The 25436-nt window shown below is 37.0% G+C and overlaps 4 non-coding genes and 1 pseudogene across 4 annotated transcripts; all 5 read right to left on the reverse strand.

Moving 5' to 3' along the window:
* Nucleotides 1–2965: 2965 nt before the first annotated feature.
* LOC128005194 (5S ribosomal RNA) lies at nucleotides 2966–3084 on the reverse strand. The gene has a single exon (XR_008177853.1). It is a non-coding gene; the product is annotated as a 5S ribosomal RNA (ribosomal RNA).
* Nucleotides 3085–3587: 503 nt separating this feature from the next.
* LOC128000016 (5S ribosomal RNA) lies at nucleotides 3588–3706 on the reverse strand. Its single transcript, XR_008172816.1, has one exon. It is a non-coding gene; the product is annotated as a 5S ribosomal RNA (ribosomal RNA).
* A 6613-nt stretch (nucleotides 3707–10319) lies between these two features.
* LOC127994886 (5S ribosomal RNA) lies at nucleotides 10320–10438 on the reverse strand. Its single transcript, XR_008167854.1, has one exon. It is a non-coding gene; the product is annotated as a 5S ribosomal RNA (ribosomal RNA).
* A 9649-nt stretch (nucleotides 10439–20087) lies between these two features.
* Nucleotides 20088–20206, reverse strand: LOC128008845 (5S ribosomal RNA). The gene has a single exon (XR_008180572.1). It is a non-coding gene; the product is annotated as a 5S ribosomal RNA (ribosomal RNA).
* Nucleotides 20207–20570: 364 nt separating this feature from the next.
* On the reverse strand, nucleotides 20571–20689 carry LOC128007076 (uncharacterized; annotated as a pseudogene).
* Nucleotides 20690–25436: the final 4747 nt, after the last annotated feature.

The following is a 25436-nucleotide window of genomic DNA, read 5'->3' on the forward strand; positions in this document are numbered from 1 at the left end:
CCATATCCTTTTATCTTCGCCGTACATTCCATTCTCCTTTTCTTTTTCAATAATTTCTTTAATACTTAACACATAGTCCTCATTCTTCAAAACCTCTACATTTAAAACCCATACCCCCGGCCCTTTCTTCACTGAACTCCAGTCTATTTGCATAAAAATTGGTTTATGGTCACTTAAGCTTGATTCTTCATATTTAATATTACCGATAAATCCTTCAATGTTCCTTGTACATAAAATAAAATCAATCCTAGTCTTACACATAAAATTACCCACTAATTGCCTCCTTGAATATTCTTTCTTTTTTTCGTTTCTTTCTCTCCATACATCAATTATATTATTTTCTTCCATTAATAATTTCAGTTCTTTTCTTCCTTTATCATTTTTAAAAACCATTCCCTCTCCCATTTCTAATTTACTGAAAACAGTATTAAAATCACCCATCATAATAACTTCTTTATGTTTCTTTAAAAATTCTCTTAATACATTAAAATATTCCTTTTTTTCATTCTCTACTGTTGGTGCATGAATATTAACTAAAATAACTTTTTTCTCCTCATACTCCATTTCAACCGCAATACATTTCCCATCCATGTCATTATATATTGTTTTACACGATACACCACTGTTTTCTTTTATTAAAACTGCAACTCCTCTTCCCAGCCTCCCATCACCATTGTTATATAAAATCTCTCCGCTCCAACTTTTCCTTATTTCAGTCATGTACTCTTCCCTCCAGTTAGTTTCTTGTAATAAAATCACATCTTCTCCTTTACACATTTCTTTCACTTTTTCAAATTTTCCCATGTCTGACAGCCCTCTAGCATTAAAAGTCACTATTCTTAACAGCATAAAACATATAGAAATATGCATAAAACCCATAAACTCAGTCCATCTCCTCCAAACCCTTTAGCAACTCATACTTATTTGTACATTCAAAACCATCTTCTTTAAGCACTCTTTTTCTTGCAGTATCTAAATTGGGTATTACCTTCACAGATCTTCTTCTTTTTGATGATTTCCCCTGCGTCTCCTCATTTTCTTGTCCTTGTTCACACTCTTTTGTAGCATCATTAATTTCTACTGCGTCCATCTCCTTTTGCACACTGTCCGTCACATCCATCGGTGTACATAAAATTCCCTCCTGTTGTGCATCACTCAATACTTTATTCCTTTCATCATCCAGTTCCATAGTATCCAAAGCATTTTTCAAGCTGTCAGTCAAATCCATCTGTGTCCAAATTCCCCCCTCCTGTTGTGTTTGTATGATGGGTTCGTTACACTCTTTCTGTTGTTCCATATCCTTAATTAATTCCAGTCCTTCACCTCGAACTCTTTCTCCATCGTCTCGCTGCTCGTTGTCTCTTTCATGCACCTGCCCGCCCACCTGCTGCTCCTCCTCCTCACCCTGCATCCAACACTCACACTTATTTAAAACCAAATTGCAATCCGGGCACGTCACAGCATTGCAATTTCTTGCGAAGTGGCCTCTCTCCTCGCATTTATGGCACGTGAACTCTGGGCAGTCCTTCACCACATGGTCTGGGCTCATGCACAGCCGACAAGTCTTCACCTGATGGCTGTGCATCACCCGAAAATATTGTGGACCCTCTGCCGTCTCTATTTTTGTGCTGTAAGGGAGGGAGGCCACCTCCTTCGGGAACCGCGCCTTTACATATCTTGTCCCATCCTCAATGCTGGTGCCCGGATATACACGCCGCTTTATTTTTGAAATTGGGGAAACCCCCCAAACCTCCAGTTTATTTAAAATCTCTTCATCAGCAAGGTAGACGGGCAGATGCATGAAAGAGACAACATAATCTCTGTTTTGAAGTTTTTTTATCTCACAGTTCACTCCATTTATTAACAATCCCTCAGTCAGCTTATCACAAGTTTCTTCTTTTTCCATTGTGAGCTCGTATTCTTTTCCTTGTCTTGGCCTTAGTGCCAAGATTTCCCCATATCCACATTTGTCAGTCACCGCTTTGATAATATCCACAGCCCTCACCCCACTTAAATTCTCCACATTCACAATCACAGTTGCCTCCTTTAAGTATCTCCTTTCACCAAATTTATCTCTTGCATCTTGATTTTTACCGTGTCCTGCTCGTTGTCGATACTCCAGTCCAGTGTTGCTTGCCATGCGTCTCTCTCCAGCCAGTCCAGTGTCGTTTGCCATGCGTCTCTCTCCAGCCAGTCCAGTGTTGTTTGCCATGCGTCTCTCTCCAGCCATTCCAGTGTCGTTTGCCATGCGTCTCTCTCCAGCCAGTCCAGTGTCGTTTGCCATGCGTCTCTCTCCAGCCAGTCCAGTGTCGTTTGCCATGCGTGTCTCTCCAGCCATTCCAGTGTCGTTTGCCAATAATCCGTCCATTGTACAAAACACAAACAAAAAATTAACCACCCTCCAGCCAGCAAGATGCCGCTGTTAGGTGGTTTAAAACTGAAAAACTACACAAAAAATAAACTAAAGTCCAAAAACAACTCTCAAAACAAACACTAACAGAAAAAACAAAATGGAGGAGAGCCTTCCTCTCCAAACTGCAGCCAACACTTCCTGTAGCTCTCTAGCGCCCTCAGGTTGGTATGGCCGTAAGCGAAGACTTCTGCAAAGAGAGGGCTATTTAAAGACCAGCCAATCTAATCGCCAGTACATTATATAAGTAGGATAGAAAACCCAAAAGCTTAAATCACCTGGTATTCCTAGGCAGTCTCTCATCAAAGTACTAACCAGACCTAAACCTGCTAAGATTCAGAGATCAGGCATTGACGCTTTCTTTCTTTTTTTTTTTTTTTAATGAAAGATTATTATATAATTCGTGAAATTTTCCAAAAGATTAAAGCACCTGGTATTCCCAGGCAGTCTCCCATCCATGTACTAACCAGGCCCAAACCTGCTAATATTCAGAGATCGGGCATTGACTATTTTTTTTGGCAAAATGATTATATACTAAGTGAAAAATGTCCAAAAAGCTTACAGCACCTGGTATTCCCAGGCTGTCTCCCATCCAAGTACTAACCAGGCCCAAACCTGCTTAGCTTCCGAGATCAGACGAGATTGGGCATAGCCAGGTTGGTATGGCCGTAAGCGAAGACTGCTGCAAAGAGATGGCTATTTAAAGACCAGCCAATCTAATCGCCAGTACATTATATAAGTAGGAAAGAAAACCCAAAAGCTTAAAGCACCTGGTATTCCTAGGCAGTCTCTCATCAAAGTACTAACCAGACCCTAAACCTGCTAAGATTCAGATATCGGGCATTGACTCTATTATTTGGCAAAATTATTATATACTAAGTGAAAAATATCCAAAAAGCTTACAGCACCTGTTATTCCCTGCGGTCTCCCATCCAAGTACTAACCAGACCTAAACCTGCTAAGATTCAGAGATCGGGCATTGACTCTTTTTTTTTTTTTTTAATGAAAGATTATTATATAATTTGTGAAATTTTCCAAAAAGATTAAAGCACCTGGTATTCCCAGGCAGTCTCCCATCCATGTACTAACCAGGCCCAAACCTGCTAATATTCAGAGATCGGGCATTGACTCTATTTTTAGGCAGAATTATTATATACTAAGTGAAAAATGTCCAAAAAGCTTACAGCACCTGGTATTCCCAGGCGGTCTCCCATCCAAGTACTAACCAGGCCCAAACCTGCTTAGCTTCCGAGATCAGACGAGATTGGGCATAGCCAGGTTGGTATGGCCGTAAGCGAAGACTGCTGCAAAGAGATGGCTATTTAAAGACCAGCCAATCTAATCGCCAGTACATTATATAAGTAGGAAAGAAAACCCAAAAGCTTAAAGCACCTGGTATTCCTAGGCAGTCTCTCATCAAAGTACTAACCAGACCTAAACCTGCTAAGATTCAGATATCGGGCATTGACTCTATTATTTGGCAAAATTATTATATACTAAGTGAAAAATGTCCAAAAAGCTTACAGCACCTGGTATTCCCTGGCGGTCTCCCATCCAAGTACTAACCAGACCTAAACCTGCTAAGATTCAGAGATCGGGCATTGACTCTTTTTTTTTTAAATGAAAGATTATTATATAATTCGTGAAATTTTCCAAAAAGATTAAAGCACCTGGTATTCCCAGGCAGTCTCCCATCCATGTACTAACCAGGCCCAAACCTGCTAATATTCAGAGATCGGGCATTGACTCTATTTTTAGGCAGAATTATTATATACTAAGTGAAAAATGTCCAAAAAGCTTACAGCACCTGGTATTCCCAGGCGGTCTCCCATCCAAGTACTAACCAGGCCCAAACCTGCTTAGCTTCCGAGATCAGACGAGATCGGGCATTTTTTTTTTTTTTTTTTTTTTTTTATTATTATCAAAAAGTACTTAAAAATAATAATAACATAAATCATATTTCCAACAATTCACTTTCAAACGTATTACATGTTAATTATATTTAACATATACAGCATCAACTTTGAAATTTAATCACATTACTTCACTCAAACCCAAACCAAAACTAATTGCCTAACTTTAACGTAACCTTGTTTTTTCAAAATGTTAAACTTAACCCTTCAGTTGTACTTATAAATCCATTTTCTTCTACAAATGCTTTTTCAAATTCTTCTTTGCTTAGGTATTTCCACATTATATACACACTCTTTCTAACAATACTCTTGAAAATTCCAATCACATCTACTTTCTTTCTCTCAAAGTATGCCATATTCCTCCTCACCCATATTGCATATCTTGCATTACTCAAAATCAAATTCCAAAAATTCACCTTTCTATCCTTATAATTTATACGTTCTCCAAATAAAAACATTTTTTTTCCACTCATCCTCTGCAAACTCCTTGCCTATTCCATCTTTTATCAGTCTTTTCATTTTTGCATGAAACTCCTCAAGTTCTTTGCACTCAAAGAAAATGTGCATCAAAGTTTCAGCCTCTGTCTCACATATATCACATTCTCTACTCACATTTTTGTTCATTTGATGAATTACCACCTTTGTATAAATTCTGTTGTGTCGTAGCTTAAAGTCCAAATTCTCACAGTCCAGTCCATTGTATTTGACATTTAAGTTTCTCCATATTGTCTTTACCTTCATATCAGGAAAGAGTCTTGGCCATACCGCCTCTGATGCAGGCACTTTGATTTCCTTTCTGACCATAATTTTGTATATAGTTTTCACATTTATCTCCATCAAAAACTTTTTTCTCCCATTTTCCACAATATACATTTCAGGCATTCCCCAATCTCCCACTTTAACAGTTTCTCTTTCAATCCCTTCTACCCACTTTTCAGGCAGGCTTGTTTTAATGTTTTCACACTCACCATCCACTTTTGCTTTGTCAATTTTTTCATCCCACCCCACCACAGAATCATATATTGCCCTATTTGGTAAGAAACCCTTTACATATTCATACACCAAATCCTTTACTTTCCTTACCCCTGCTCTCATGAACAGTCTGTTGTAGAGCATTTTCCCTCCCCTCCTTATTCTTGGGTTCATAAAAATTGGCTGATTGTGTATTTGATTTATGTTTTCACATTCATAGTTTACATTTATCACAAATTCAGCCCATGCAGTAAACACTTCTTGGTAAAACAACGGCAATTTTTCAATCATTGGCTTTTTTAAAACCATAAACACTCCTTCATCACCACTTTCATTTAAATATTTTCTCATATACCCCTTCCAACCATATTCTGCTTTACCACATAAATATTTTTTTACTGTCTTAACTCTTATTGCCTTCCTTTTCAAATCTAAATCTACCAATTTTAATCCCCCCTCACTATAATCTGCTATTAATGTGTTTGCTGATATTTTTGCTCTTTTCCCACCCCATACAAAATTATTCACAGCCTCTTTTATTCCATTTAACACCCAGTCCCAACACATAATTACATTTGGATAACAATAAAGAATTAACCACCACAACTTTCCCTTTTAGTCTTAATTCCCTTAGTCTCCAATACTGTAACACTTGCTTGATTTTGTTTAGCACCCCTGACCATGTTGCATCCCTTGCCTCTTTTGCATTCTCTCCTACGTTTACCCCTAAAATTTTTATAAAATATTTTGTTATTCTGAATGGAATATCTAACCCTTCAACCCTTACTCCTCCTATACTCATTATTTCAGATTTATCCACATTTATTTTTGCACCTGATGCTTCCCCATATTTTTCTATCTGTTTTCTTATTTTATTTATACTCTCTATATCCCTAACTGTAAAAGTTGTATCATCTGCATATTGGTGTATTACACTCAATCCCCCCTTTGGTATTTGAATACCTTTTATTTCCTTATCTTTTTTTATAAGTGTCGCCAGTGGCTCAGCTGTTATTGAGTATAATATTGCAGACAACGGACAACCTTGCCTTACTGACCTCTCTAAAGGGAAGGGGTCAGTTAACACCCCATTAACTTTAACACAACTTTTAGCATTTCCATATATTAATTTTATCCACTTTTGCATCCTCTCTCCAAACCCAAACCTCCCCATTGTCTGTTCTATAAAGCTATGTTCCACCCTGTCAAATGCCTTGTTTAAGTCTATAGATAAAACCAATCCCCCTTTCCCATCTTTCCCCATCCCTTCTACTATGTCCCTTATTGTGCAAATTGTATCTGTAATATCTCTACCCTTTATGCTATAGGCTTGGCTTAATGATACTATTGACCCTACTACCTCTTTTATCTTATTTGCCAGCACTTTTGTCAATATTTTATAATCTGTGTTTAGAAGACTTAATGGTCTGTAATTTCCTAGCTTATGTGGACTTCCTTTATTTTTATATAGTACTGTAATTATTCCTAACCCCATAGATTCTGGCATTTCCCCTCTCTCTTCCATACTCCTATAAACCTTCAACAATATTGGCGCTACAATCTCTTCAAAGGTCTTATAAAACTCATGCGTTAAGCCATCTGAGCCCGGGCTTTTGTTCTTTTTTGTCTGTTTTATTGCTTCTTTTATTTCTTCGATAATTATATCGCTTTCACATATATTTTTCTCGTTTTCACTTTTACTCACAGTATTTAAAACTTCATCCACACACTCCTGTTTTACCCCTTCTTTCTTAAATAGCTTTTTATAAAATATTTCTACTTCTCTTATTATCCCCACATAATCAGTAATCTTCTCACCTTTTTCATTTTCCAGCTCTGTTATATGCTTTTTCCTCTGTTTTTTCTTTTCTAAGTTTAGAAAGAACTTCGTGCTTCTTTCTCCCTCTAACGCATACTGTGCTCTACTCCTTATTACTGCACCCTTACTTTTTTCTTTTTCATACTCTTCTATTTCTGCTTTTATTTGCATAAAGCGTTCTTTGTCTTGCTCAGGATTACCTTCTATTTTTTCTGCTTCCCTCTTCAGTTCATTTTGCATATCCTCAATTTTACTCCTCCTCATAAAATCCCTTTGTTTTGCATATCTAATACTTCTTTTTTTAATTGTCCCTTTCATTTTTTCCCACCACTCACATACATTTTCATCAAATAACGCATTTTGCATTTCATAATCTATACATTTTTTTATATTTTCTTTGTATGTCTCTTCTTTTAGCAAGTCTGCATTCAAACACCACATTCCTCCCCCCTCTCCACCTCGTTTACATCCATCTTAACCATCATCATAGCATGATCACTTATTCCCACAAACTTATATTTCACATTCTTTACATATTTCAACATTTCCCTTTTGGTTAAACATAAATCTATTCTGCTCTGTTTCAAAACACCCATCACCAATTGTCTTCTAGAGAAGTCTTTTTTGTAGGGATTTTCTTCCCTCCATACATCTACTATGTCCTCATTTTGCATCCATTCAGTTAGATATTTCCTGGATGCATCTGATTTAAAGTTTGCACTACTTGATGCATCCAGTCTCGTGCACCATACATTGAAATCCCCAACTACAATATAGTTGCCTTTACATAACGGCTTAATTTCTTTAAAGATTTATTTTCTTTCGTTTTCTATGTTAGGTGCATAAATGTTTATCAGCCTGAAACATTCATTTTGAAACACAAATTCAGTCACTAACAGTCTCCCATTACCATCCTTGTATACTTGCTTCACATTATTCAATATATCTCCTTTTATAAGAGTTGCCACACCACAGGATTTTGCATTCCCATGATTCACAAAAATTTCCCCTTCCCACCTCTTCCTTATGTTGTCCATTATATCATCAGACCAATGTGTTTCTTGCAAACAGAATACTTCAGCTTTTAACAATCCCTTGACCTTCTCAAACTTATTTTCATCTCTTAATCCATTGCTATTCAAACAGGCAATGTTCATAAAGCCCCACATAGCAAGTATCGTCATTTTTAAAAGAATCATCCTCATTTTGTTAATTCCAGACACTTACTTTCTGCCGTATGCTCCTCTATTTCTTTCTTCTTTCTTTTCTTCTGCACCCTTTCCCCTTTACTTGTGTCCATGTCCTCGTCGTCAATTGTCACCAGACTTTCTTGCACCTCTCTCTTCCCTCCAGCGCTCTCCACCTGCAACTTTTCTTCTTGCCTTTTCACATTGTCACCCTCCTGACTCTTGCCATCAGCTTTCACTCCTTCCCCTTCTCTGTCTTCACACTCCAAGATGTTCCTTTCCATCTTTTTTCCAGGTTCCGCTTCCCTCTCTTCCTTTTTTTTTTCTCTCTCTCTCCATCTCCTCCCTGCAGCCTCCTCCTCTTGATCACTCACATCCACAATCGCTCTCCATTCCGTTGTTCTTTCTTCCCAACTCCATGCATCCCTTCTCTCTTCTTGTCCAGTCATTTCACCTACCTCTCCTTCGATCTCCACCTCCTCATCCACCTCATACTGATCCGAATCCTCCCCATTGCTGTTTCTCTCACCTATCTCTGCTGGGGTTTCACACACACATAATCCAGGTCGCATATTGCACATTTTGCAGTTCTCTTCCTTGCACTCTCTCGCGTAATGACCTTGCCTTTGACACTTAAAACAGCTTAAGCTTGGACAGTCTCTTACAATATGACCTGGCTGAATGCACAGGCGACAGACTTTCACTTGCCTATCATGTATTACCCTGAAGTGCTCCGTCCCTCCTAATGTCTCAAACTTCGTTGAATACGGCAGTGATTTTACCACCTCATTGAACTTTACCTTTAAAAATCTTGTTCCATCAGCGATATCCGTCCCCGGCCACATTCTCCTTCTCACACTTGAGGTTGCTTTAACTCCCCATTCAGACAGCTTTTTAAGTATCTCCTCATCCTGTATGTATGTTGGTAACCCAAGGAACGAGACCACCATCTCCATACAGTCCACCTCTTTCGCCATCACCCGACTATTCTTTATCTTAAGCCCATCCAACAATTTCTCCTTTCCTTTTTCCTCCTCCATTGTCAACTCGTATTCTTTTGGTGTTTTGAATCTACATCCGATCACCACTCCACATTCTTCTCTCACTTTCTTCAGTATCTCCATCATTGTTAGTCTATCTTCTCCTTCTATTTCCACCAACACTGTGAGCCTCTTTTCATAATGCCTTTTTCTTAGACCCAGCTCTCCGTCCATTTCTCTTGTGTTCCTTTTCTCCTGTCCTTTTGCATTCTCCATTTGTCACACCGTGTTGTAGCCTTCTCAGTGTAGAAAGTATTTATCCCCAAACAGCAAAAGCTGTTTGGGGATTAAATGACTTTAAAGCAGACCAGTTCCCCTTTTTTTAAAAAGGTTGTTTCTAACTTCAAGGCTTCAGTTTCCAATTTTCAACTCTCCACACTTGTTGTTTGATATCCTCCTGCAAGCTGTACCACTTCCTGCTTCCACTAGGGCGCGCTCAGGTTGGTATGGCCGTAAGCAAAGAGTGCGGCAAAGAGAGGGCTATTTAAAGACCAGCCAATCTAATCGCCAGTACATTATATAAGTAGGATAGAAAACCCAAAAGCTTAAAGCACCTGGTATTCCTAGGCAGTCTCTCATCAAAGTACTAACCAGACCTAAACCTGCTAAGATTCAGAGATCGGGCATTGACGCTTTCTTTTTTTTTTTTTTTTTTTTTTAATGAAAGATTATTATATAATTTGTGAAATTTTCCAAAAGCTTACAGCACCTGGTATTCCCTGGCGGTCTCCCATCCAAGTACTAACCAGACCTAAACCTGCTAAGATTCAGAGATCGGGCATTGACTCTTTTTTTTTTTTTTAATGAAAGATTATTATATAATTCGTGAAATTTTCCAAAAAGATTAAAGCACCTGGTATTCCCAGTCAGTCTCCCATCCATGTACTAACCAGGCCCACACCTGCTAATATTCAGAGATCGGGCATTGACTCTATTTTTTGGCAAAATTATTATATACTAAGTGAAAAATGTCCAAAAAGCTTACAGCACCTGGTATTCCCAGGCGGTCTCCCATCCAAGTACTAACCAGGCCCAAACCTGCTTAGCTTCCGAGATCATACGAGATCGGGCATAGCCAGGTTGGTATGGCCGTAAGCTAAAACAACTGCAGAGAGAGGGCTATTTAAAGACCAGCCAATCTAATCGCCAGTACATTATATAAGTAGGAAAGAAAACCCAAAAGCTTAAAGCACCTGGTATTCCTAGGCAGTCTCTCATCAAAGTACTAACCAGACCTAAACCTGCTAAGATTCAGAGATCGGGCATTGACGCTTTCTTTTTTTTTTTTTTATGAAAGATTATTATATAATTCGTGAAATTTTCCAAAAGATTAAAGCACCTGGTATTCCCAGGCAGTCTCCCATCCATGTACTAACCAGGCCCAAACCTGCTTAGCTTCCGAGATAAAACGAGATCGGGCATAGCCTTTTTTTTTTTTTTTTTTTCACACATCTCTACATTGCACATCTTTCCTTTACATAGATAATTTAAAAATCTCCTTCACTTCCTGGCAGCTTCCACATTAAATCATTTAAAACACAATAAACTTTTGGGGTAAAAACATCATAAAAAGAATCCAACATATTTCCACCTTTAAAGTACACATACAATCTCTCAATATATAATTCAGTTTTCCTTTTAAACTCAGTCCAAACATCCAACACAGTTTTTTCTTTTTTAGCCGCAGTTCTTCTCTCCCATATTGCACTTTTCATTAGCATTACAAACAAATTAATAAAACTTTTGTTTTGACACTTTTTTTCCCAACCAAACATCACCAATCTGTTCCATTCAATTACATTTTCATCCCACTCCTCAGTCACATCTTTAATTAAACATTTACATTTTCTTAAAAATTCCTCCAGTTCTCTACAATATAAAAACAAATGTAAAATCCCCTCTTCCTTTTCCTGGCACACTTTACACAGAGCGATTTCTTCCATTCCTATTTTATTTAAAATTGCCTCAGTAAAAACCACTTTATGCCTTATAAAATACTCCAAACATCCCAATTTAGTTTCCACACACTTCCCCGTCATGTTTCTCCAAATGCACTCTTTTTTAAAATCTTTGAATTTTTGCACCCAGTATACATTTGCAATAGGCTCTTTAAAAACACCATCTCTAAAAGAACAATAAATAATTTTCAGAGTACATTCCTTAAAATCATACAGTTTTTCCCCTAATTTCACATAAATACATTTCTCTTTTGGCTCTCCTTCCATACATTCTATTCTTTTAATCCATTCTTTCGGTATTGCGCTTTTAATTATTTCATATTTATTTTTTATGTCTTGTTCACTGTAATCCTCTTTTGCCTCCTCCATTGCATCTACAATAAATTGTGTCGATAAAAACCCTTCTTTAAATTCATACAAAATTTCTCTCACTCTTGTTATCCCCACTTCCATCCATTTCTTCAAAAAAATCCCTTTGTCTTGCTTTAAAATGTTTTGGTTTAAGAAAAGAGGTTGATTTAAAATGTTTTCTCTCCCATGTGGATCATACTCAACTTTAACTAAAAATTTTCCCCAAGCACTTAAAATTTCTCTATAAAACTCTGGTAAATTTTCTGTCATCCAATTCTTCGTTTTCATCCATAAAATTCCATCCCCCATGTTAAAATCCCCGCATTTGTTTAAAAAATATTTCATCGTCTTTTTCCACTCTGGTTTGCCCTCATCTAGGTATTTCTTCACTACTTTCACTCTCAAACTATTTTTTATCTGTTCCACATCTATTAAACCTAACCCCCCTTCTCTACTGCCCCTAATATTGTTTTTGCCCCTAGTAATGGTGCTTCATATAACATTATCCAGAGAAACCAATGTTAATGATAAATCCCCTGTTATGTTTGTACTGGCTACTGTATACAGGCCACCAGGGCACCATACAGACTTTATTAAAGAGTTTGGTGATTTTACATCCGAGTTAGTTCTGGCTGCAGATAAAGTCTTAATAGTTGGTGATTTTAATATCCATGTCGATAATGAAAAAGATGTATTGGGATCAGCATTTATAGACATTCTGAACTCTATTGGTGTTAGACAACACGTTTCAGGACCTACTCATTGTCGAAATCATACTCTAGATTTAATACTGTCACATGGAATTGATGTTGATAGTGTTGAAATTATTCAGCCAAGTGATGATATCTCAGATCATTATTTAGTTCTGTGTAAACTTCATATAGCCAAAATTGTAAATTCTACTTCTTGTTACAAGTATCGAAGAACCATCACTTCTACCACAAAAGACTGCTTTTTAAGTTATCTTCCTGATGTATCCGAATTCCTTAGCATATCCAAAACCTCAGAACAACTTGATGATGTAACAGAAACTATGGACTCTCTCTTTTCTAGCACTTTAAATACAGTTGCTCCTTTACGCTTAAGAAAGGTTAAGGAAAACAGTTTGACACCATGGTATAATGAGCATACTCGCACCCTAAAGAGAGCAGCCCGAAAAATGGAGCGCAGCTGGAGGAAAACAAAACTAGAGGTATTTCGTATTGCTTGGCGGGAAAGTAGCATATCCTACCGAAAAGCATTAAAAACTGCTAGATCTGATTACTTTTCTTCTCTTTTAGAAGAAAACAAACATAACCCTAGGTATTTATTCAATACAGTGGCTAAATTAACGAAAAATAAAGCCTCAACAAGTGTTGACATTTCCCAACACCACAGCAGTAATGACTTTATGAACTACTTTACTTCTAAAATCGATACTATTAGAGATAAAATTGCAACCATTCAGCCGTCAGCTACAGTTTCGCATCAGACAGTGCACTATAGACCCCCTGAGGAACAGTTCCACTCATTCTCTACTATAGGAGAGGAAGAATTGTATAAACTTGTTAAATCATCTAAACTTACAACATGTATGTTAGACCCTATACCATCTAAGCTCTTAATAGAGGTGCTTCCAGAAGTCATAGGTCCTCTTCTGACTATTATTAATTCCTCATTGTTATTAGGACATGTCCCCAAAACCTTCAAACTGGCTGTTATTAAGCCTCTCATAAAAAAGCCACAACTTGACCCCAGAGAACTAGTTAATTATAGACCAATCTCGAATCTCCCTTTTCTGTCCAAGATACTAGAAAAGGTGGTATCCTCACAATTATATTCCTTCTTAGAGAATAATGGTATATGTGAGGATTTCCAGTCAGGATTTAGACCGTATCATAGTACTGAAACTGCTCTCCTTAGAGTTACAAATGATCTGCTCTTATCATCTGATCGTGGGTGTATCTCTCTATTAGTTTTATTGGATCTTAGTGCTGCGTTTGACACAATTGACCACAACATTCTTTTGCATAGACTTGAACACTTTGTTGGCATCAGTGGAAGTGCATTAGCATGGTTTAAATCGTACTTATATGACCGCCATCAGTTCGTAGCAGTGAATGAAGATGTATCATATCGATCACAAGTGCAGTATGGAGTACCTCAAGGCTCAGTTCTAGGGCCGCTACTCTTCACGCTTTATATGTTACCCTTGGGAGATATCATCAGGAAACATGGTGTTAGCTTTCACTGTTATGCTGATGATACGCAGCTCTATATTTCCTCACAGCCCGGTGAAACACACCAATTTGAAAAACTAATGGAATGCATAGTCGATATAAAAAATTGGATGACAAGTAATTTCTTACTGCTAAATTCAGAAAAAACAGAGGTGTTAATCATAGGGCCTAAAAACTCTACTTGTAATAACCTAGAACACTGTCTAAGACTTGATGGTTGCTCTGTCAATTCTTCGTCATCAGTTAGGAACCTAGGTGTGCTACTTGATCGCAATCTTTCCTTAGAAAGCCACGTTTCTAGCATTTGTAAAACTGCATTTTTCCATCTCAAAAATATATCTAAATTACGGCCTATGCTCTCAATGTCAAATGCAGAAATGTTAATCCATGCATTTATGACTTCAAGGTTAGACTATTGTAATGCTTTATTGGGTGGTTGTTCTGCACGCTTGGTAAACAAACTACAGCTAGTCCAAAATGCAGCAGCAAGAGTTCTTACTAGAACCAGGAAGTATGACCATATTAGCCCGGTCCTGTCCACACTGCACTGGCTCCCTATCAAACATCGTATAGATTTTAAAATATTGCTTATTACTTATAAAGCCCTGAATGGTTTAGCACCTCAGTATTTGAATGAGCTCCTTTTACATTATACTCCTCTACGTCCGCTACGTTCTCAAAACTCAGGCAATTTGATAATACCTAGAATATCAAAATCAACTGCGGGCGGCAGATCCTTTTCCTATTTGGCGCCTAAACTCTGGAATAACCTACCTAACATTGTTCGGGAGGCAGACACACTCTTGCAGTTTAAATCTAGATTAAAGACCCATCTCTTTAACCTGGCATACACATAACATACTAATATGCTTTTAATATCCAAATCCGTTAAAGGATTATTAGGCTGCATTAATTAGGTAAACTGGAACCGGAACACTTCACATAACACCGTACTTTCTACATCATTAGAAGAATGGCATCTACGCTAATATTTGTCTGTTTCTCTCTTGTTCCGAGGTCACCGTGGCCACCAGATCCAGTCTGTGTCCAGATCAGAGGGTCACTGCAGTCACCCGGATCCAGTACGTATCCAGACCAGATGGTGGATCAGCACCTAGAAAGGACCTCTACTGCCCTGAAAGACAGCGGAGACCAGGACAACTAGAGCCCCAGATACAGATCCCCTGTAAAGACCTTGTCTCAGAGGAGCACCAGGACAAGACCACAGGAAACAGATGATTCTTCTGCACAATCTGACTTTGCTGCAGCCTGGAATTGAACTACTGGTTTCGTCTGGTCAGAGGAGAACTGGCCCCCCAACTGAGCCTGGTTTCTCCCAAGGTTTTTTTCTCCATTCTGTCACCGATGGAGTTTCGGTTCCTTGCCGCTGTCGCCTCTGGCTTGCTTAGTTGGGGTCACTTCATCTACAGCGATATCGTTGACTTGATTGCAAATTAAAACAGACACTATTTCAACTGAACAGAGATGACATCAATGAATTCAATGATGAACTGCCTTTAACTATCATTTTGCATTATTGAGACACTGTTTTCCAAATGAATGTTGTTCAGTGCTTTGGCGCAATGTATTTTGTTTAAAGCACTATATAAATAAAGGTGATTGATTGATTAATATTGTGTTAAAAGCTATTCTTGCTGGTTTCCCCTCCCATAAAAAGTCAAGAAAACATTTCTTCAACCTCTTTTCTGTCCACAATGGCATATCTGATACATATAAAACATTCCATAACTTAGACACCATTAAAACATTCAATACTAAAACCTTCCCTTTCAAGATTAATGTTCTTAATTTCCAAAAATTTAACCTTCTCTCTATCCCTGTTACTAGTTCCTCCCACATTTCATCACATACTTTCCTCTCATTTTTACCCATTAAAATTCCTAAAATCCTAATTTCATCCACTTCCTTAAAATTAAAACAATCCTTTAAAACCATTGCTTTACCAAATCTCATATATACAGTTTTTTCTTCATTTACTTTACTCCCAGATCCTTTACAATATTCTTCTACAACCTTCATAACTTCCTTGATGCTCTCCTTTCCTTTAACTACTAACGTTGTGTCATCAGCATATTGAAAAACCTTTCCCTCAGCCTTATTTTCCTCAATTTCAATTCCAATTATTTCTTCTTTTTGTTTTATAGCCAATCCTAATGGTTCCGATACAAGTGAATATAATAACGCTGAAAGCGGACAACTCTGTCTTATCGATCTTGTGATTTTAAAACATTCTGTTAAAAACCCATTACATTTTATTCTTGTTAAAGCGCCCTTATATAAAATCTCAATCCATTTGATAAAATTCCCCCCAAAACCAAATTCCTTTAAAACATCAAATAAATACCTGTGTTCAACCCGATCAAATGCTTTTTTCAAAATCTAGACTAATTACGTAACCATCTTCATTTTTTTCTTTCATGTACCATACTGTGTCTCTTATGCTCATTGTTATGTCCGCTATATCTCTTCCCTTTACTCCATATGCTTGGTTTGTTTGAATTATACTTGGCATTACTTCCTTTAACCTGTTTGATAAAACCTTCGCTAAAATCTTAAAATCTGTGTTAAGCATCGTAATCGGCCTATAGTTTTTTAAATCTACTTTTTCTCCTTTCCTTTTATATATCAATTTTGTTATACCCATCCCCATTATTTCATTAACTTCTTTTTCAAAAACCTCACTAAAAACTTCCTTTAAAATCTTTGTTAAAATCTCTTTAAAACATATATAAAATTAACTTCCCAAACCATCTATTCCTGGACTTTTATTCTTATTCAGCTGCTGTATTGCTCTTTCAATCTCTTCTTCTCCAATTTTTTGATCGCATTCTATTTTATCTTCCTTACTAATTCTTACTTTTATCTGATTCAGCAGTTCCCTTTTTTTGTTTTCTTCTACACCCCTTGCACTAAAAAGATCCTCATAAAAATTCTTTATTTCTTCTAAAATCTCTTCATTCCCTTCTACAACTTCCCCATTTTTCCCTCTTATCTGTTTTATTATTTCAGCTTTCCCTCGCTTTTTTTCTAAATCAAAAAAAACTTTGTGCATTTTTCTCCCTCCACAGTATATTTAGCTTTTGCTTCTTAACCTCGCCCCCTCATATTCTATTTCCTCTATTTCTTTCAGTTTTTCCTCCATTTCCCTTATCTTTTGTATATCTTTATTTTCTTTATTCAATTCCACTTCCAAACTTTCCTTTATTTCTTTTTCTTTGTATCTTTTGCATTTCTGTACTAAACTGCAATACTTAAATGAGAATTTTTTTATTAAAAACTTTACATTCTCCCACCATATTCTCTTATCGTCTTCATACATTTCATTTTCCCTTTCTTTTTCTATAATTTCTTTAACCTTTAAAACATAGTCTTCATTTTCTAACATTTTTGTATTTAAAACCCATATTCCTGGCCCTCTTTGCACTTTATCCCAGTCCAATTTAAAAAATAAAAACTTGTGATCGCTAAAACTTGTTTCTTCATACTTAATCTTTTCTATAAAATTCTCCACATTTCTCGTACATAAAATAAAGTCAATTCTTGTTTCGCACACAAACTGCCCCACTATTTGCCTTCTTGAAAACTCCTTTTTCTTTTGATTCCTTTCTCTCCACACATCTATCATATTATTTTCTGCCATTAATGCTTTTAGTTCTTTTCTCCCCTTGTCATTTTTAAAAACCATTCCTTCTGCCATGTCTTGTTTACTAAAAACCGTATTAAAATCCCCCATCATTATTATTTCTTTATACTTATTTACAATACTTCTTAAAACATAAAAAACTCTTTCTTTTCCTTCTCCACCGTTGGTGCATGTATATTTACTAAAATCAATTCCCTTCCTTCATGTTTTATCCGAACAACCATACATTTCCCCATCGTATCTTTGTATAAAATTTGACTTGCTTTAAAAACATCATCCTTCATTAAAAAAGCCACACCTCTCCCAAACCTCCCATCTCCATTATTGTATAAAATCCCTCCTTCCCATCTCTTTTTAAAATCATTCATTACATTTTCTCTCCAGTTTGTTTCTTGTAGCACAATAATGTCTTCTCTTTTACATTTTTCTTTTACATATTCAAATTTCTTTAAGTTCAAGAGTCCTCTTGCATTGAAAGTCACAACACTTAAAACCATTAAAAAGAAAAAAAATTAAATATCTAAAACCCATCATTCTCAGTCTTCCTCCACCATTTCCTTTAACACTTCAAAACTGTTAAAACATTTAACTTTTTTCCTTGCAGTTCCTATATTTGGCTTTACCTGTAGTGATCTTCTTCTAATTTGTCCCCTCTCCACCTTTTCCTTCTCATCCTCCTCCATACTTATTTCTCCTTCGTTGTCAGTTTCTTTGTCTTGTTCTTTTCCTTTTTGTCCATGAATTGAAGATATGTCCATCTGGGTCAATTGTGTGTCCTCTTCTCTTATCTGTTCATCATTTTCTTTTTCTTTTTCTCCTTCTCCTTCTCCTTGTCCTTCCTGTCTGTAGTTTGTTCCTTCCTCTGATTCCTTTGGTTGTAATTCATCCTCTTCTTGTCTTTCTTCACAATGTCCTTCTTCATCGTGGTTTCCTTCATGCACCTGTCTGTCCACCTGTTCTTCCCTTCCACCTACCACTCCCTCCATCCAGCATTCACATTTATTTAACATTTTTTGGCAATCCAGGCACCTGACAGCATTGCAGTCTCGTGCGAAATGTCCCCTTTCCGAGCATTTATAGCACTTGAATTCTGGGCACTCCTTCAGTAAATGTTCTGGGCTCATGCACAGCCTACAAGTCTTCACCTGGTGGCTGTGCATCACCCTAAAGTACTGCGGGCCCTCGGCTGTTTCAATCTTTGTGCTATAAGGGAGTGATGCCACTTCTTTGGGGAAAAGAACCTCACCTTAACAAATCTTGTACCGTCTTCAATGTCAGTGCCCGGATAGCATCTCCTTTTGATTTTAGATATGGGGGATACCCCCCATCCTTCCAATTTTTCCAAAATTTCCTTATCCTCCAGGTAGACAGGCAGGTGCATGAAGGAAACAACGTAATCTTTATTTTGCAGTTTTTTTACTTCACAGTCCACTCCCTTTATTGTCAATCCATTAATTAAAATGTCACACATTTCTTCCTGTTCCAGTGTCAGTTCATATTCTTTACCTTGTCTGGGTCTTACAGCCAACACCTTTCCACTTCCAATTTTTTCTGAGATTGCTTTAATCATATCCTCTCCTCTCACAACACTCACATTCTCTGTACTCACGATCACTGTTGCCTCCTTTAAATATTTTCTTTCACCAAAATTTTTATTTTCCATTTCCAGCTCTTTGTTGCTTCTCCAGTCCAGTGTCATTTGCCGTGCGTGTTCCTCCTGCTAGTCCAGTGTCGTTTGCCATGCTTGTTCCTCCAGCCAGTCCAGTGTTGTTTACCATGCGTGTTCCCCCAGCCAGTCCCGTGTCGTTTGCCATGCTTGTTCCTCCAGCCAGTCCAGCGTCGATTGCCATGCGTGTTCCTCCAGCCAGTCCAGTGTCGCTTGCCATGCGTGTTCCTCCTGCCAGTCCATTGTCATTTGCCATTCGAGTCTCTCCAGCCAGTTCCGAGTTGTTACCATATAATCCGTCCATTTTGGAGAAAAAAAAAGATCAACCACCCTCCAGACAGCGATATGCTGCTGTTAGGTGGTTTTCAAAAAAGAAAAATGGCAAAAAACAATCACAGATTCACAAAACAAACAAAACAACCACAAGTAGAAAAACACAAAATGGAGGAGAGCCTTCCTCTCCAAACTGCAGCCAACACTTCCTGTAGCTCTCTAGCGCCCTCAGGTTGGTATGGCCATAAGCGAAGACTGCTGCAAAGAGAGGGCTATTTAAAGAGCAGCCAATCTAATCGCCAGTACATTATATAAGTAGGATAGAAAACCCAAAAGCTTAAAGCACCTGGTATTCCTAGGCAGTCTCTCATCAAAGTACTAACCAGACCTAAACCTGCTAAGATTCAGAGATCGGGCATTGACTCTTTTTTTTTTTTTTTTATGAAAGATTATTATATAATTCGTGAAATTTTCCAAAAGATTAAAGCACCTGGTATTCCCAGGCAGTCTCCCATCCATGTACTAACCAGGCCCAAACCTGCTAATATTCAGAGATCGGGCATTGACTATATTTTTTGGCAAAATTATTATATACTAAGTGAAAAATGTCCAAAAAGCTTACAGCACCTGGTATTCCCAGGTGGTCTCCCATCCAAGTACTAACCAGGCCCAAACCTGCTTAGCTTCCGAGATCAGACGAGATCGGGCATAGCCAGGTTGGTATGGCCGTAAGCGAAGACTGCTGCAAAGAGATGGCTATTTAAAGACCAGCCAATCTAATCGCCAGTACATTATATAAGTAGGATAGAAAACCCAAAAGCTTAAAGCACCTGGTATTCCTAGGCAGTCTCTCATCAAAGTACTAACCAGACCTAAACCTGCTAAGATTCAGATATCGGGCATTGACTCTATTATTTGGCAAAATTATTATATACTAAGTGAAAAATGTCCAAAAAGCTTACAGCACCTGGTATTCCCTGGCGGTCTCCCATCCATGTAGTAACCAGACCTAAACCTGCTAAGATTCAGAGATCGGGCATTGACTCTTTTTTTTTTTTTAATGAAAGATTATTATATAATTCGTGAAATTTTCCAAAAAGATTAAAGCACCTGGTATTCCCAGGCTGTCTCCCATCCAAGTACTAACCAGGCCCAAACCTGCTTAGCCTCCGAGATCAGACGAGATCGGGCATAGCCAGGTTGGTATTGCCGAAAGCGAAGACTGCTGCAAAGAGAGGGCTATTTAAAGAGCAGCCAATCTAATCACCAGTACATTATATAAGTAGGAAAGAAAACCCAAAAGCTTAAAGCACCTGGTATTCCTTGGCAGTCTCTCATCAAAGTACCAACCAGACCTAAACTTGCTAAGATTCAGAGATCGGGCATTGACTCTATTATTTCGCAAAATTATTATATACTAAGTGAAAAATGTCCAAAAAGCTTAAAGCACCTGGTATTCCCAGGCGGTCTCCCATCCAAGTACTAACCAGGCCCAAACCTGCTTAGCTTCCGAGATCAGACGAGATTGGGCATAGCTTTTTTTTTTTTTTTTTTTTTTTATTCACAGTCAAAATACAAGTTGTGTACAAGACTTTAAAGCTGTTACAGGGAAATTTTCATAAAAACAAAAGCATTTCACAAAAGAATTTTTTCAAAATATGCATAACACTAAAAACCAAACACATCTAAATTCACAAATTCATCGAATTCGTTAATCTTCTCTTGGCATATAAAAGTGCTTTTGTTTTAAAATATATGTAACCTCCTTCGTAAAAATTCCATAAAAATCCCCCATCTTGTTTTCCAGTTTAAAATAACTGTACAGCATTTTTACATACTCTTCAACCAACTGTTTAAAAATCAACCATAGGTTAGCAATAAAATCTCTGTTTTTGACTATATTCCTTCTTTTCCATATTGCTTTTTTGGCCAAAATTAAAAACAAATTAATTAGTTTCTTGTTTGCTGTATTCTCTGCCATTCCCAACATAAAAAAATTATTCCAGTTACAGTCCCCCTCATTATCTCTTAAGTCTTTGATTATTTCCTTTAATTCCTTAAAAAATGGGTTCAACTTCTCACAGAATAAAAACAAATGTAAAATTCCTTCATCTTCTTTTTTACAAACTCTGCATTGGGCATTAGTTTCTTTCTGCATTGCACACAAGCTCATTTCAGTAAAAATCACATTTTGTCTAATAAAATAATCAAAACTTTGTAAATCCACATCCAACCATTTCCATGTCATGTTCTTCCATATATCTTCCTCTTCAATTTCATTAAAATGCCTTATCCATAACTGATTGGCAAGAGGTTTTTTAAAAACTATTTATAAAAAACCCATAAAACATTTTAACAGAACCCAAATTAAAATTCACCATATTGTCTTTACATTTTAGAAACACGCTCATTTTATTTTCTTTTTCTCCCTCCTTAATAATTTCTTCCAGCCATTGTCCTGGGATTGCTTTTTTTACTTGTTCATATTGTCTTTTTAAAACATTTACATTAAAGTCCTCCTTCTCCTCATCCATTGCATCTATGATCACTTGAAGTGGTAAAAATCCCTCTTTAAATTCCCATAAAACATCCCTCACCTTTACAAACCCTGCTTGCAACCACTTCTTAAAATAGATATCATACTCTTGCATCTTTATTTTCCCATTTAAAAACAGAGGTTGATTTAAAATCATTTCTCTCCCCTCCGGATTAAAATCCACCTCTGTTAAAAAAAGCCTCCAAGCGCTTAAAACCTCTTTGTAAAATGGTGGGATCCCCTCCATCATCCAATTCTTAAGCTTCATCCATAAAACATTTTCCCCCAAATTAAAATTCCCACATTTATTTAAATAAAGAGCCATCAATCTCTTCCACTCTGCTCTGTTCGTATCATCCAAATATTTTCTTACCACCTTTACTCTCATGCTTTTCATTTTTTGTTCTACATCCACCAAACCCATCCCTCCCTCCCCCGGTTTCCCAATCAGTGTAAAATATGCAATTCTTGGAGGCTTTTTGTCCCATAAAAATTCTAAAACACATTTCTTTATTCTCTTAAAAACCCAGTCTGGCAATGGCATCACATGTAATGTATACCACATTCTAGATAACATTAGCATGTTTACAACTAAAATTTTCCCTTTTAAACTTAAAAACCTGCTTCTCCAGAAAATCAGTCTTCTTTCCATCCATCCCACCGTCTCTTCCCACATACTGTCCGTAGCCTCCTTTTCATTCTTTGCTACAATTATTCCTAAAATCTTTATTTCTTGCACCTCTGTAAACTTACAGACCCCTGTAAGAACCTCCGCCCTTCCATATTTCATGTATACAGTTTTTTCTTCATTTATCTTTGCACCCGAACCCTCACAATACAGTTTTGTTTTCTCCATCACTCTTTTAACACTTTCTACATTTTCAACCAAAATTGTCGTGTCATCAGCATATTGAAATATTTTCTTTAATTCTTCTCCCTCTTCCATTTGTATTCCATTTATTCTTTTTTCTCTATTTATTAAAAGCCCTAAAGGTTCTGCTACCAATGAGTACAACTGCGCCGACAATGGACACCCCTGTCTTATGGATCTTAAAACTTTAAAAGGTTGAGTTAAAAAACCATTGCATTTTACTTTTGTAAAAATATCCCTGTATAAAACCGAAATCCATTTAATAAAATTATTCCCAAACCCAAATTCCTTTAAAACTGCAAATAAAAAGCCATGTTCAACTCTGTCAAAAGCCTTTTCAAAATCCATACTAATAACATAAGCACTTTTGCCTTTTTCTTTTATATACCCTGCTATATCTCTAATGCTGCTAGTAACATCTGCTATATCTCTCGCCTTTACTCCATACGCCTGGTTTGTTTCTATTATATTTGGCATGACATTTTTTAATCTGTTTGCTAAGACCTTGGCTAAAATTTTAAAATCAGTGTTTAGCATTGTAATGGGTCTAAAATTTTTCAGCTCAGTTTTGTCTCCTTTTTTCTTGTATATTATTTTCATTAATCCTAGCCCCATTCTTGGGCTTACTCTTTCTTTTTTAAAAACTTCTTCAAAAATTTCATTTAAAATCACGCTTACTTTTTCTTTAAAAACTTTGTAAAACTCACTTCCAATACCATCTACTCCGGGGCTTTTCCTCACTCTTAATTGATTTATGGCATGTATGATCTCTTCAGTTTCTATTTCCCTTTCACATATTTTTTTATCCTGTTCGCCAACTTTCCTTGTTATCTGTTGCAACAAAATATTCCTTTTTTCCTCATCTCCCCCCTCAGACTTAAAAAGTTCCTCATAAAATGATTTCACTTCTTTTAAAATCCCCTCTGTATCTGAGACCACCATTCCATTCCTACTTTTAAGTTCTTTAATTGTTTCCGCTCTCCCCCTGCTTTTCTCAAGATTAAAAAAGAATCTGTTACATTTTTCCCCTTCCACCGTGTATTTGGCTTTGCTTCTCAACATTGCCCCCTTGCATTTCTCCTCTTCTATTTTTCTCAACGTATTTTCTATTTCAATTACTTTTTGCACATCTACTTGGTTTTTATTTAACTCCTCTTTTAGAGTTCTCCTTATTTCTCTCTCCTTGGTTCTTTTAACCTTTTGTAATAAATTACAGTAGTTCATAGAATATTTCTTAATATCATACTTAACATTTTCCCACCATTGCCTTTTGTCTTCCATATACATCAGGTCTTTTTTCCTCCCATCTAATATCATTTCAATCTCTTTTTTAAAACTTTCATTCTTTAAAACCTCAGTGTTTAAAATCCACACCCCAGGTCCCTTTGTTTGTCTTTTAAAATCCATCGTCATTAAAACCATTTTGTGATCGCTTAAGGTCGTTTCTTTGTAAAATATTACATCAATGAAACATTTAAGATTTCTGGTACTTAAAAAATAGTCTATTCTGGTTTGGCACATAAAATTCCCCACCGTCTTCTTGAAAATTCCTTCTTTTTTCCATTTCTTTCCCGCCACACATCAATCATATTTTTCTCTTCCATCAATGACCTTAGTTCTTTTCTACCCCCATCCGATTTAAAAACCATCCCATTTGCCATATCCATTTTACTAATTAAAACAGTGTTAAAATCCCCTACAATCACCACCTTCCCCCATTTTTCAATTACATCAGCTAAAACATTAAAGTATATTTTCTTTTCTTTTTCTCCATTGGGAGCGTGCACGTTCACTAAAACAAATTTGTCTTCTTCCATTTCGATTTCTACCACCATACATTTTCCTTTTTTATCATTATATATAAGTTTTGTCTTTATACCTCTGTCTTTTCTTATTAAAACTGCCACTCCTCCTCCCATTTTTTCCTCTTCATTGTTAACAAGTAATTCCCCTTCCCATCTTTTTCTAATATCCTCCATAAAATTCTCTTTCCAGTTTGTCTCTTGCAATAAAATCACATCTTCATCTCGACACAATTCCTTCACCTTTTCAAATTTATAAACATTCATTAATCCTCTATCATTAAAAGTCACAATTTTCAGCACCATAAAATAAAATAAAAGCCATAAAATCCCCATTTTGTCAGTTCATTCACTCTCCTTCCTTTACCATTTCCCCACTGTCTTGTTTTTCCTCACATCCTTGTTTTAATACTTTTCTTTTGGCTTTCTCTAAATTTGGTGTTACCTTAGTTTGTCTTCTTCTTTTATTGATTCCTGTAGTGCCGGCATCGTCGATGCATTCACTGTCTTTGTCCATTCTCCCATCCTCGCTGACCCACTCCTGATCCTCTGTCTTTTCCAGTTGAATCTGTAAAGTATCAGTTATTTCCATCAGTGACCCCATTTCCTCACTGCACTGCGTTGATCCAGTCCTTTCACTTTCCTCTTCAACGTCCGTGCTTGTGGTATCCTCTCTTGATGTTCCTTCTGTGTTTTCGTGTAGCTCCTCTTCACCGGCTTCCTCATGCATCTGCCCACACCCCTGCTCTTCCTCC

The sequence above is a fragment of the Carassius gibelio genome, chromosome B22, assembly GCF_023724105.1.
Source record: "Carassius gibelio isolate Cgi1373 ecotype wild population from Czech Republic chromosome B22, carGib1.2-hapl.c, whole genome shotgun sequence".
NCBI lineage: Eukaryota > Metazoa > Chordata > Actinopteri > Cypriniformes > Cyprinidae > Carassius > Carassius gibelio.